This window comes from Triturus cristatus, chromosome 1_1 (genome assembly GCF_964204655.1).
Source record: "Triturus cristatus chromosome 1_1, aTriCri1.1, whole genome shotgun sequence".
Taxonomy (NCBI): Eukaryota; Metazoa; Chordata; class Amphibia; order Caudata; family Salamandridae; genus Triturus; species Triturus cristatus.
Window position 1 is genome coordinate 451,678,739 of NC_140579.1, and position 14,782 is coordinate 451,693,520.

The window sequence follows — 14,782 nt, forward strand, 5'->3', positions numbered from 1 at the left end:
ATAGGCTAACATTGACTGGTTTCACTTGGAAATTCTTCGAAGTGTGGAGTTTTGAAACTTACAAATATTCCTCTAAAATCAGCTGAACTACGAATTCCGATTTACTCACCTGTTATCAGGAGAGAACTCAGTGCTGCATCTTTTAGCCCAGCACTGACCCTGAAAAGTTATTCTAAGCATACTTACCAGTAACTTGTATTTCCTTCCGTAGGAATCCACTGTGTGGTTTTCAGCAGAAAAGTTTCGAAGTGTGGAATTTTGGAACTTACAAATATTCCTCTAAAATCAGTCGAACTTTGAATTCTGATTTACTCACCAGTTATCAGGAGAAAACCCAGTGCTGCATCTTTTAGCCCAGCACTGACCCTGAAAAGTAATTCTAAATGTACTTACCAGCAACTTGTATTTCCTTCCATAGGAATCCATTGTGTGGTTTTCAGCAGAAAAGTTTCAGTGTTGATTTTTGGAACGTACAAAAATTCCTCTAAAATCAGCCGAACTACGAATTCCGATTTATTCACCTTTTATCAGGAGAGACCTCAGTGCTGAATCTTTAAGGCCAGTACTGTTCCTGAAAAGTAATTCTAACCGTACTTACCAGTAACTTGAATTTCCTTCCATAGGCTAACATTGACTGGTTTCACTTGGTAATTCTTCGAAGTGTGGAGTTTTGGAACTTACAAATACTCCTCTAAAATCAGCTGAGCAACGAATTCCGATTGACTCACCTGTTATCAGGAGAGACCTCAGTGCTGCATGTTTAAGCCCAGTACTGATCCTGAAAAGTCATTCTAACCATACTTACCAGTAACATGAATTTCCTTCCATAGGCTAACATTGACTGGTTTCACTTGGAAATTCTTCGAAGTGTGGAGTTTTGGAACTTACAAATATTCCTCTAAAATCAGCCGAACTACGAATTCCGATTTACTCACCTGTTATCAGGAGAGAACCCAGTGCTGCATCTTTTAGCCAAGCACTGACCCCGAAAAGTAATTCTAAGCGTACTCACCAGTAACTTGTATTTCCTTCCATAGGAATCCATTGTGTGGTTTTCAGCAGAAAAGTTTCTAAGTGTCGATTTTTGGAACGTACAAAAATTCCTCTAAAATCAGCCGAACTACGAATTCCGATTTACTCACCTGTTATCAGGAGAGACCTCAGTGCTGCATGTTTAAGCCCAGTACTGATCCTGAAAAGTAATTCTAACCGTACTTACCAGTAACTTGAATTTCCTTCCATAGGCTAACATTGACTGGTTTCACTTGGAAATTCTTCGAAGTGTGGAGTTTTGAAACTTACAAATATTCCTCTAAAATCAGCTGAACTACGAATTCCGATTTACTCACCTGTTATCAGGAGAGAACTCAGTGCTGCATCTTTTAGCCCAGCACTGACCCTGAAAAGTTATTCTAAGCATACTTACCAGTAACTTGTATTTCCTTCCGTAGGAATCCACTGTGTGGTTTTCAGCAGAAAAGTTTCGAAGTGTGGAATTTTGGAACTTACAAATATTCCTCTAAAATCAGTCGAACTTTGAATTCTGATTTACTCACCAGTTATCAGGAGAAAACCCAGTGCTGCATCTTTTAGCCCAGCACTGACCCTGAAAAGTAATTCTAAATGTACTTACCAGCAACTTGTATTTCCTTCCATAGGAATCCATTGTGTGGTTTTCAGCAGAAAAGTTTCAGTGTTGATTTTTGGAACGTACAAAAATTCCTCTGAAATCAGCCGAACTACGAATTCCGATTTATTCACCTTTTATCAGGAGAGACCTCAGTGCTGAATCTTTAAGGCCAGTACTGTTCCTGAAAAGTAATTCTAACCGTACTTACCAGTAACTTGAATTTCCTTCCATAGGCTAACATTGACTGGTTTCACTTGGTAATTCTTCGAAGTGTGGAGTTTTGGAACTTACAAATACTCCTCTAAAATCAGCTGAGCTACGAATTCCGATTGACTCACCTGTTATCAGGAGAGACCTCAGTGCTGCATGTTTAAGCCCAGTACTGATCCTGAAAAGTAATTCTAACCGTACTTACCAGTAACTTGAATTTCCTTCCATAGGCTAACATTGACTGGTTTCACTTGGTAATTCTTCGAAGTGTCGATTTTTGGAACGTACAAAAATTCCTCTAAAATCAGCCGAACTACGAATTCCGATTTACTCACCTGTTATCAGGAGAGACCTCAATGCTGCATCTTTAAGCCCAGTACTGATCCTGAAAAGTAATTCTAACCATACTTACCAGTAACATGAATTTCCTTCCATAGGCTAACATTGACTGGTTTCACTTGGAAATTCTTCGAAGTGTGGAGTTTTGGAACTTACAAATATTCCTCTAAAATCAGCTGAACTACGAATTCCGAATTTACTCACCTGTTATCAGGAGAGACCTCAGTGCTGCATGTTTAAGCCCAGTACTGATCCTGAAAAGTCATTCTAACCATACTTACCAGTAACATGAATTTCCTTCCATAGGCTAACATTGACTGGTTTCACTTGGAAATTCTTCGAAGTGTGGAGTTTTGGAACTTACAAATATTCCTCTAAAATCAGCCGAACTACGAATTCCGATTTACTCACCTGTTATCAGGAGAGACCTCAGTGCTGCATGTTTAAGCCCAGTACTGATCCTGAAAAGTCATTCTAACCATACTTACCAGTAACATGAATTTCCTTCCATAGGCTAACATTGACTGGTTTCACTTGGAAATTCTTCGAAGTGTGGAGTTTTGGAACTTACAAATATTCCTCTAAAATCAGCCGAACTACGAATTCCGATTTACTCACCTGTTATCAGGAGAGAACCCAGTGCTGCATCTTTTAGCCAAGCACTGACCCCGAAAAGTAATTCTAAGCGTACTCACCAGTAACTTGTATTTCCTTCCATAGGAATCCATTGTGTGGTTTTCAGCAGAAAAGTTTCTAAGTGTCGATTTTTGGAACGTACAAAAATTCCTCTAAAATCAGCCGAACTACGAATTCCGATTTACTCACCTGTTATCAGGAGAGACCTCAGTGCTGCATGTTTAAGCCCAGTACTGATCCTGAAAAGTAATTCTAACCGTACTTACCAGTAACTTCAATTTCCTTCCATAGGTTAACATTGACTGGTTTCACTTGGAAATTCTTCGAAGTGTGGAGTTTTGAAACTTACAAATATTCCTCTAAAATCAGCTGAACTACGAATTCCGATTTACTCACCTGTTATCAGGAGAGACCTCAGTGCTGCATGTTTAAGCCCAGTACTGATCCTGAAAAGTCATTCTAACCATACTTACCAGTAACATGAATTTCCTTCCATAGGCTGACATTGGCTGGTTTCACTTGGAAATTCTTCGAAGTGTGGAGTTTTGGAACTTACAAATATTCCTCTAAAATCAGCCGAACTACGAATTCCGATTTACTCACCTGTTATCAGGAGAGACCTCAGTGCTGCATGTTTAAGCCCAGTACTGATCCTGAAAAGTAATTCTAACCGTACTTACCAGTAACTTGAATTTCCTTCCATAGGCTAACATTGACTGGTTTCACTTGGAAATTCTTTGAAGTGTGGAGTTTTAGAAGTTACAAATATTCCTCTAAAATCAGCCGAACTACGAATTCCGATTTACTCACCTGTTATCAGGAGAGACCTCAGTGCTGAATCTTTAAGGCCAGTACTGATCCTGAAAAGTAATTCTAACCGTACTTACCAGTAACTTGAATTTCCTTCCATAGGCTAACATTGACTGGTTTCACTTGGAAAATCTTCGAAGTGTGGAGTTTTGGAACTTACAAATATTCCTCTAAAATCAGCCGAACTACGAATTCCGATTTACTCACCTGTTATCAGGAGAGACCTCAGTGCTGAATCTTTAAGGCCAGTACTGATCCTGAAAAGTAATTCTAACCGTACTTACCAGTAACTTGAATTTCCTTCCATAGGCTAACATTGACTGGTTTCACTTGGAAAATCTTCGAAGTGTGGAGTTTTGGAACTTACAAATATTCCTCTAAAATCAGCTGAACTACGAATTCCGATTTACTCACCTGTTATCAGGAGAGACCTCAGTGCTGCATCTTTTAGCCCAGCACTGACCCTGAAAAGTAATTCTAAGCATACTTACCAGTAACTTGTATTTCCTTCCGTAGGAATCCACTGTGTGGTTTTCAGCAGAAAAGTTTCTAAGTGTCGATTTTTGGAACGTACAAAAATTCCTCTAAAATCAGCCGAACTACGAATTCCGATTTACTCACCTGTTATCAGGAGAGACCTCAATGCTGCATCTTTAAGCCCAGTACAGATCCTGAAAAGTAATTCTAACCATACTTACCAGTAACATGAATTTCCTTCCATAGGCTAACATTGACTGGTTTCACTTGGAAATTCTTCGAAGTGTGGAGTTTTGGAAGTTACAAATATTCCTCTAAAATCAGCCGAACTACGAATTCCGAATTTACTCACCTGTTATCAGGAGAGACCTCAGTGCTGCATGTTTAAGCCCAGTACTGATCCTGAAAAGTCATTCTAACCATACTTACCAGTAACATGAATTTCCTTCCATAGGCTAACATTGGCTGGTTTCACTTGGAAATTCTTCAAAGTGTGGAGTTTTGGAACTTACAAATATTCCTCTAAAATCAGCCGAACTACGAATTCCGATTTACTCACCTGTTATCAGGAGAGACCTCAGTGCTGCATGTTTAAGCCCAGTACTGATCCTGAAAAGTCATTCTAACCATACTTACCAGTAACATGAATTTCCTTCCATAGGCTAACATTGACTGGTTTCACTTTGAAATTCTTCGAAGTGTGGAGTTATGGAACTTACAAATATTCCTCTAAAATCAGCCGAACTACGAATTCCGAATTTACTCACCTGTTGTCAGGAGAGACCTCAGTGCTGCATGTTTAAGCCCAGTACTGATCCTGAAAGGTCATTCTAACCATACTTACCAGTAACATGAATTTCCTTCCATAGGCTGACATTGGCTGGTTTCACTTGGAAATTCTTCGAAGTGTGGAGTTTTGGAACTTACAAATATTCCTCTAAAATCAGCCGAACTTCGAATTCCGATTTACTCACCTGTTATCAAGTGAGAACCCAGTGCTGCATCTTTTAGCCCAGCACTGACCCTGAAAAGTAATTCTAAGCGTACTTACCAGTAACTTGTATTTCATTCCATAGGAATCCATTGTGTGGTTTTCAGCAGAAAAGTTTCTAAGTGTGGAGTTTTGGAACTTACAAATATTCCTCTAAAATCAGCCGAATTACAAATTCCGATTTACTCGCCTGTTATCAAGAGAGAAACCAGTGCTGCATGTTTTAACCCAGCACTGATCCTGAATAGTAATTCTAAGCGTACTTACCAGTAACTTGTACTTCCTTCCAAAGTAATCCATTGTGTGGTTTTCAGCAGAAAAGTTTCAGTGTCGATTTTTGGAACGTACAAAAATTCCTCTAAAATCAGCCGAACTACGAATTCCGATTTACTCACCTGTTATCAGGAGAGACCTCAGTGCTGAATCTTTAAGGCCAGTACTGATCCTGAAAAGTAATTCTAACCGTACTTACCAGTAACTTGAATTTCCTTCCATAGGCTAACATTGACTGGTTTCACTTGGAAAATCTTCGAAGTGTGGAGTTTTGGAACTTACAAATATTCCTCTAAAATCAGCCGAACTACGAATTCCGATTTACTCACCTGTTATCAGGAGAGACCTCAGTGCTGCATGTTTAAGCCCAGTACTGATCCTGAAAAGTCATTCTAACCATACTTACCAGTAACATGAATTTCCTTAAATAGGCTAACATTGGCTGGTTTCACTTGGAAATTCTTCGAAGTGTGGAGTTTTGGAACTTACAAATATTCCTCTAAAATCAGCCGAACTACGAATTCCGATTTACTCACCTGTTGTCAAGTGAGAACCCAGTGCTGCATCTTTTAGCCCAGTACTGATCCTGAAAAGTAATTCTAAGTGTACTTACCTGCAACTTGTATTTCCTTCTATAGGAATCCACTGTGTGGTTTTCAGCAGAAAAGTTTCTAAGTGTGGAGTTTTGGAACTTACAAATATTCCTCTAAAATCAGCCGAACTACGAATTCCGATTTACTCACCTGTTATCAGGAGAGTCCTCAGTGCTGCATGTTTAAGCCCAGTACTGATCCTGAAAATTAATTCTAAGTGTACTCACCTGCAACTTGTATTTCCTTCCATAGGAATCCATTGTGTGGTTTTCAGCAGAAAAGTTTCTAAGTGTGGAGTTTTGGAACTTACAAATATTCCTCTAAAATCAGCTGAACTACGAATTCCGATTTACTCACCTGTTATCAGGAGAGAACTCAGTGCTGCATCTTTTAGCCCAGCACTGACCCTGAAAAGTAATTCTAAGCATACTTACCAGTAACTTGTATTTCCTTCCGTAGGAATCCACTGTGTGGTTTTCAGCAGAAAAGTTTCTAAGTGTCGATTTTTGGAACGTACAAAAATTCCTCTAAAATCAGCCGAACTACGAATTCCGATTTACTCACCTGTTATCAGGAGAGACCTCAATGCTGCATCTTTAAGCCCAGTACAGATCCTGAAAAGTAATTCTAACCATACTTACCAGTAACATGAATTTCCTTCCATAGGCTAACATTGACTGGTTTCACTTGGAAATTCTTCGAAGTGTGGAGTTTTGGAAGTTACAAATATTCCTCTAAAATCAGCCGAACTACGAATTCCGAATTTACTCACCTGTTATCAGGAGAGACCTCAGTGCTGCATGTTTAAGCCCAGTACTGATCCTGAAAAGTCATTCTAACCATACTTACCAGTAACATGAATTTCCTTCCATAGGCTAACATTGGCTGGTTTCACTTGGAAATTCTTCAAAGTGTGGAGTTTTGGAACTTACAAATATTCCTCTAAAATCAGCCGAACTACGAATTCCGATTTACTCACCTGTTATCAGGAGAGACCTCAGTGCTGCATGTTTAAGCCCAGTACTGATCCTGAAAAGTCATTCTAACCATACTTACCAGTAACATGAATTTCCTTCCATAGGCTAACATTGACTGGTTTCACTTTGAAATTCTTCGAAGTGTGGAGTTATGGAACTTACAAATATTCCTCTAAAATCAGCCGAACTACGAATTCCGAATTTACTCACCTGTTGTCAGGAGAGACCTCAGTGCTGCATGTTTAAGCCCAGTACTGATCCTGAAAGGTCATTCTAACCATACTTACCAGTAACATGAATTTCCTTCCATAGGCTGACATTGGCTGGTTTCACTTGGAAATTCTTCGAAGTGTGGAGTTTTGGAACTTACAAATATTCCTCTAAAATCAGCCGAACTTCGAATTCCGATTTACTCACCTGTTATCAAGTGAGAACCCAGTGCTGCATCTTTTAGCCCAGCACTGACCCTGAAAAGTAATTCTAAGCGTACTTACCAGTAACTTGTATTTCATTCCATAGGAATCCATTGTGTGGTTTTCAGCAGAAAAGTTTCTAAGTGTGGAGTTTTGGAACTTACAAATATTCCTCTAAAATCAGCCGAATTACAAATTCCGATTTACTCGCCTGTTATCAAGAGAGAAACCAGTGCTGCATGTTTTAACCCAGCACTGATCCTGAATAGTAATTCTAAGCGTACTTACCAGTAACTTGTACTTCCTTCCAAAGTAATCCATTGTGTGGTTTTCAGCAGAAAAGTTTCAGTGTCGATTTTTGGAACGTACAAAAATTCCTCTAAAATCAGCCGAACTACGAATTCCGATTTACTCACCTGTTATCAGGAGAGACCTCAGTGCTGAATCTTTAAGGCCAGTACTGATCCTGAAAAGTAATTCTAACCGTACTTACCAGTAACTTGAATTTCCTTCCATAGGCTAACATTGACTGGTTTCACTTGGAAAATCTTCGAAGTGTGGAGTTTTGGAACTTACAAATATTCCTCTAAAATCAGCCGAACTACGAATTCCGATTTACTCACCTGTTATCAGGAGAGACCTCAGTGCTGCATGTTTAAGCCCAGTACTGATCCTGAAAAGTCATTCTAACTATACTTACCAGTAACATGAATTTCCTTCCATAGGCTAACATTGACTGGTTTCACTTGGAAATTCTTTGAAGTGTGGAGTTTTAGAAGTTACAAATATTCCTCTAAAATCAGCCGAACTACGAATTCCGATTTACTCACCTGTTATCAGGAGAGACCTCAGTGCTGAATCTTTAAGGCCAGTACTGATCCTGAAAAGTAATTCTAACCGTACTTACCAGTAACTTGAATTTCCTTCCATAGGCTAACATTGACTGGTTTCACTTGGAAAATCTTCGAAGTGTGGAGTTTTGGAACTTACAAATATTCCTCTAAAATCAGCCGAACTACGAATTCCGATTTACTCACCTGTTATCAGGAGAGACCTCAGTGCTGAATCTTTAAGGCCAGTACTGATCCTGAAAAGTAATTCTAACCGTACTTACCAGTAACTTGAATTTCCTTCCATAGGCTAACATTGACTGGTTTCACTTGGAAAATCTTCGAAGTGTGGAGTTTTGGAACTTACAAATATTCCTCTAAAATCAGCTGAACTACGAATTCCGATTTACTCACCTGTTATCAGGAGAGACCTCAGTGCTGCATCTTTTAGCCCAGCACTGACCCTGAAAAGTAATTCTAAGCATACTTACCAGTAACTTGTATTTCCTTCCGTAGGAATCCACTGTGTGGTTTTCAGCAGAAAAGTTTCTAAGTGTCGATTTTTGGAACGTACAAAAATTCCTCTAAAATCAGCTGAACTACGAATTCCGATTTACTCACCTGTTATCAGGAGAGACCTCAATGCTGCATCTTTAAGCCCAGTACAGATCCTGAAAAGTAATTCTAACCATACTTACCAGTAACATGAATTTCCTTCCATAGGCTAACATTGACTGGTTTCACTTGGAAATTCTTCGAAGTGTGGAGTTTTGGAAGTTACAAATATTCCTCTAAAATCAGCCGAACTACGAATTCCGAATTTACTCACCTGTTATCAGGAGAGACCTCAGTGCTGCATGTTTAAGCCCAGTACTGATCCTGAAAAGTCATTCTAACCATACTTACCAGTAACATGAATTTCCTTCCATAGGCTAACATTGGCTGGTTTCACTTGGAAATTCTTCAAAGTGTGGAGTTTTGGAACTTACAAATATTCCTCTAAAATCAGCCGAACTACGAATTCCGATTTACTCACCTGTTATCAGGAGAGACCTCAGTGCTGCATGTTTAAGCCCAGTACTGATCCTGAAAAGTCATTCTAACCATACTTACCAGTAACATGAATTTCCTTCCATAGGCTAACATTGACTGGTTTCACTTTGAAATTCTTCGAAGTGTGGAGTTATGGAACTTACAAATATTCCTCTAAAATCAGCCGAACTACGAATTCCGAATTTACTCACCTGTTGTCAGGAGAGACCTCAGTGCTGCATGTTTAAGCCCAGTACTGATCCTGAAAGGTCATTCTAACCATACTTACCAGTAACATGAATTTCCTTCCATAGGCTGACATTGGCTGGTTTCACTTGGAAATTCTTCGAAGTGTGGAGTTTTGGAACTTACAAATATTCCTCTAAAATCAGCCGAACTTCGAATTCCGATTTACTCACCTGTTATCAAGTGAGAACCCAGTGCTGCATCTTTTAGCCCAGCACTGACCCTGAAAAGTAATTCTAAGCGTACTTACCAGTAACTTGTATTTCATTCCATAGGAATCCATTGTGTGGTTTTCAGCAGAAAAGTTTCTAAGTGTGGAGTTTTGGAACTTACAAATATTCCTCTAAAATCAGCCGAATTACAAATTCCGATTTACTCGCCTGTTATCAAGAGAGAAACCAGTGCTGCATGTTTTAACCCAGCACTGATCCTGAATAGTAATTCTAAGCGTACTTACCAGTAACTTGTACTTCCTTCCAAAGTAATCCATTGTGTGGTTTTCAGCAGAAAAGTTTCAGTGTCGATTTTTGGAACGTACAAAAATTCCTCTAAAATCAGCCGAACTACGAATTCCGATTTACTCACCTGTTATCAGGAGAGACCTCAGTGCTGAATCTTTAAGGCCAGTACTGATCCTGAAAAGTAATTCTAACCGTACTTACCAGTAACTTGAATTTCCTTCCATAGGCTAACATTGACTGGTTTCACTTGGAAAATCTTCGAAGTGTGGAGTTTTGGAACTTACAAATATTCCTCTAAAATCAGCCGAACTACGAATTCCGATTTACTCACCTGTTATCAGGAGAGACCTCAGTGCTGCATGTTTAAGCCCAGTACTGATCCTGAAAAGTCATTCTAACTATACTTACCAGTAACATGAATTTCCTTCCATAGGCTAACATTGACTGGTTTCACTTGGAAATTCTTTGAAGTGTGGAGTTTTAGAAGTTACAAATATTCCTCTAAAATCAGCCGAACTACGAATTCCGATTTACTCACCTGTTATCAGGAGAGACCTCAGTGCTGAATCTTTAAGGCCAGTACTGATCCTGAAAAGTAATTCTAACCGTACTTACCAGTAACTTGAATTTCCTTCCATAGGCTAACATTGACTGGTTTCACTTGGAAAATCTTCGAAGTGTGGAGTTTTGGAACTTACAAATATTCCTCTAAAATCAGCCGAACTACGAATTCCGATTTACTCACCTGTTATCAGGAGAGACCTCAGTGCTGAATCTTTAAGGCCAGTACTGATCCTGAAAAGTAATTCTAACCGTACTTACCAGTAACTTGAATTTCCTTCCATAGGCTAACATTGACTGGTTTCACTTGGAAAATCTTCGAAGTGTGGAGTTTTGGAACTTACAAATATTCCTCTAAAATCAGCTGAACTACGAATTCCGATTTACTCACCTGTTATCAGGAGAGACCTCAGTGCTGCATCTTTTAGCCCAGCACTGACCCTGAAAAGTAATTCTAAGCATACTTACCAGTAACTTGTATTTCCTTCCGTAGGAATCCACTGTGTGGTTTTCAGCAGAAAAGTTTCTAAGTGTCGATTTTTGGAACGTACAAAAATTCCTCTAAAATCAGCCGAACTACGAATTCCGATTTACTCACCTGTTATCAGGAGAGACCTCAATGCTGCATCTTTAAGCCCAGTACAGATCCTGAAAAGTAATTCTAACCATACTTACCAGTAACATGAATTTCCTTCCATAGGCTAACATTGACTGGTTTCACTTGGAAATTCTTCGAAGTGTGGAGTTTTGGAAGTTACAAATATTCCTCTAAAATCAGCCGAACTACGAATTCCGAATTTACTCACCTGTTATCAGGAGAGACCTCAGTGCTGCATGTTTAAGCCCAGTACTGATCCTGAAAAGTCATTCTAACCATACTTACCAGTAACATGAATTTCCTTCCATAGGCTAACATTGGCTGGTTTCACTTGGAAATTCTTCAAAGTGTGGAGTTTTGGAACTTACAAATATTCCTCTAAAATCAGCCGAACTACGAATTCCGATTTACTCACCTGTTATCAGGAGAGACCTCAGTGCTGCATGTTTAAGCCCAGTACTGATCCTGAAAAGTCATTCTAACCATACTTACCAGTAACATGAATTTCCTTCCATAGGCTAACATTGACTGGTTTCACTTTGAAATTCTTCGAAGTGTGGAGTTATGGAACTTACAAATATTCCTCTAAAATCAGCCGAACTACGAATTCCGAATTTACTCACCTGTTGTCAGGAGAGACCTCAGTGCTGCATGTTTAAGCCCAGTACTGATCCTGAAAGGTCATTCTAACCATACTTACCAGTAACATGAATTTCCTTCCATAGGCTGACATTGGCTGGTTTCACTTGGAAATTCTTCGAAGTGTGGAGTTTTGGAACTTACAAATATTCCTCTAAAATCAGCCGAACTTCGAATTCCGATTTACTCACCTGTTATCAAGTGAGAACCCAGTGCTGCATCTTTTAGCCCAGCACTGACCCTGAAAAGTAATTCTAAGCGTACTTACCAGTAACTTGTATTTCATTCCATAGGAATCCATTGTGTGGTTTTCAGCAGAAAAGTTTCTAAGTGTGGAGTTTTGGAACTTACAAATATTCCTCTAAAATCAGCCGAATTACAAATTCCGATTTACTCGCCTGTTATCAAGAGAGAAACCAGTGCTGCATGTTTTAACCCAGCACTGATCCTGAATAGTAATTCTAAGCGTACTTACCAGTAACTTGTACTTCCTTCCAAAGTAATCCATTGTGTGGTTTTCAGCAGAAAAGTTTCAGTGTCGATTTTTGGAACGTACAAAAATTCCTCTAAAATCAGCCGAACTACGAATTCCGATTTACTCACCTGTTATCAGGAGAGACCTCAGTGCTGAATCTTTAAGGCCAGTACTGATCCTGAAAAGTAATTCTAACCGTACTTACCAGTAACTTGAATTTCCTTCCATAGGCTAACATTGACTGGTTTCACTTGGAAAATCTTCGAAGTGTGGAGTTTTGGAACTTACAAATATTCCTCTAAAATCAGCCGAACTACGAATTCCGATTTACTCACCTGTTATCAGGAGAGACCTCAGTGCTGCATGTTTAAGCCCAGTACTGATCCTGAAAAGTCATTCTAACCATACTTACCAGTAACATGAATTTCCTTAAATAGGCTAACATTGGCTGGTTTCACTTGGAAATTCTTCGAAGTGTGGAGTTTTGGAACTTACAAATATTCCTCTAAAATCAGCCGAACTACGAATTCCGATTTACTCACCTGTTGTCAAGTGAGAACCCAGTGCTGCATCTTTTAGCCCAGTACTGATCCTGAAAAGTAATTCTAAGTGTACTTACCTGCAACTTGTATTTCCTTCTATAGGAATCCACTGTGTGGTTTTCAGCAGAAAAGTTTCTAAGTGTGGAGTTTTGGAACTTACAAATATTCCTCTAAAATCAGCCGAACTACGAATTCCGATTTACTCACCTGTTATCAGGAGAGTCCTCAGTGCTGCATGTTTAAGCCCAGTACTGATCCTGAAAATTAATTCTAAGTGTACTCACCTGCAACTTGTATTTCCTTCCATAGGAATCCATTGTGTGGTTTTCAGCAGAAAAGTTTCTAAGTGTGGAGTTTTGGAACTTACAAATATTCCTCTAAAATCAGCCGAACTACGAATTCCGATTTACTCGCCTGTTATCAAGAGAGAACCCAGTGCTGCATGTTTTAGCCCAGCACTGACCCTGAAAAGTAATTCTAAGCGTACTTACCAGTAACTTGTATTTCCTTCCATAGGAATCCATTGTGTGGTTTTCAGTAGAAAAGTTTCTAAGTGTCAATTTTTGGAACGTACAAAAATTCCTCTAAAATATGCCGAACTACGAATTCCGATTTACTCACCTGTTATCAGGAGAGACCTCAATGCTGCATCTTTAAGCCCAGTACTGATCCTGAAAAGTAATTCTAACTGTACTTACCAGGAACTTGAATTTCATTCCATAGGCTAACATTGACTGGTTTCACTTGGAAATTCTTCGAAATGTGGAGTTTTGGAAGTTACAAATATTCCTCTAAAATCAGCCGAACTACGAATTCCGATTTACTCACTTGTTATCAGGAGAGACCTCAGTGCTGCATGTTTAAGCCCAGTACTGATCCTGAAAAGTCATTCTAACCATACTTACCAGTAACATGAATTTCCTTCCATAGGGTCACATTGGCTGGTTTCACTTGGAAATTCTCCGAAGTGTGGAGTTTTGGAACTTACAAATATTCCTCTAAAATCAGCCGAACTACGAATTCCGATTTACTCACCTGTTATCAGGAGAGACCTCAGTGCTGCATGTTTAAGCCCAGTACTGATCCTGAAAAGTCATTCTAACCATACTTACCAGTAACATGAATTTCCTTCCATAGGCTAACATTGACTGGTTTCACTTGGAAATTCTTCGAAGTGTGGAGTTTTGGAACTTACAAATATTCCTCTAAAAGCAGCCGAACTACGAATTCTGATTTACTCACCTGTTATCAGGAGAGACCTCAGTGCTGCATGTTTAAGCCCAGTACTGATCCTGAAAAGTCATTCTAACCATACTTACCAGTAACATGAATTTCCTTCCATAGGCTAACATTGACTGGTTTCACTTGGAAATTCTTCGAAGTGTGGAGTTTTGGAACTTACAAATATTCCTCTAAAATCAGCCGAACTACGAATTCCGATTTACTCACCTGTTATCAGGAGAGAACCCAGTGCTGCATCTTTTAGCCAAGCACTGACCCCGAAAAGTAATTCTAAGCGTACTCACCAGTAACTTGTATTTCCTTCCATAGGAATCCATTGTGTGGTTTTCAGCAGAAAAGTTTCTAAGTGTCGATTTTTGGAACGTACAAAAATTCCTCTAAAATCAGCCGAACTACGAATTCCGATTTACTCACCTGTTATCAGGAGAGACCTCAGTGCTGCATGTTTAAGCCCAGTACTGATCCTGAAAAGTAATTCTAACCGTACTTACCAGTAACTTCAATTTCCTTCCATAGGCTAACATTGACTGGTTTCACTTGGAAATTCTTCGAAGTGTGGAGTTTTGAAACTTACAAATATTCCTCTAAAATCAGCTGAACTACGAATTCCGATTTACTCACCTGTTATCAGGAGAGAACTCAGTGCTGCATCTTTTAGCTCAGCACTGACCCTGAAAAGTAATTCTAAGCATACTTACCAGTAACTTGTATTTCCTTCCATAGGAATCCACTGTGTGGTTTTCAGCAGAAAAGTTTTGAAGTGTGGAATTTTGGAACTTACAAATATTCCTCTAAAATCAGTCGAAC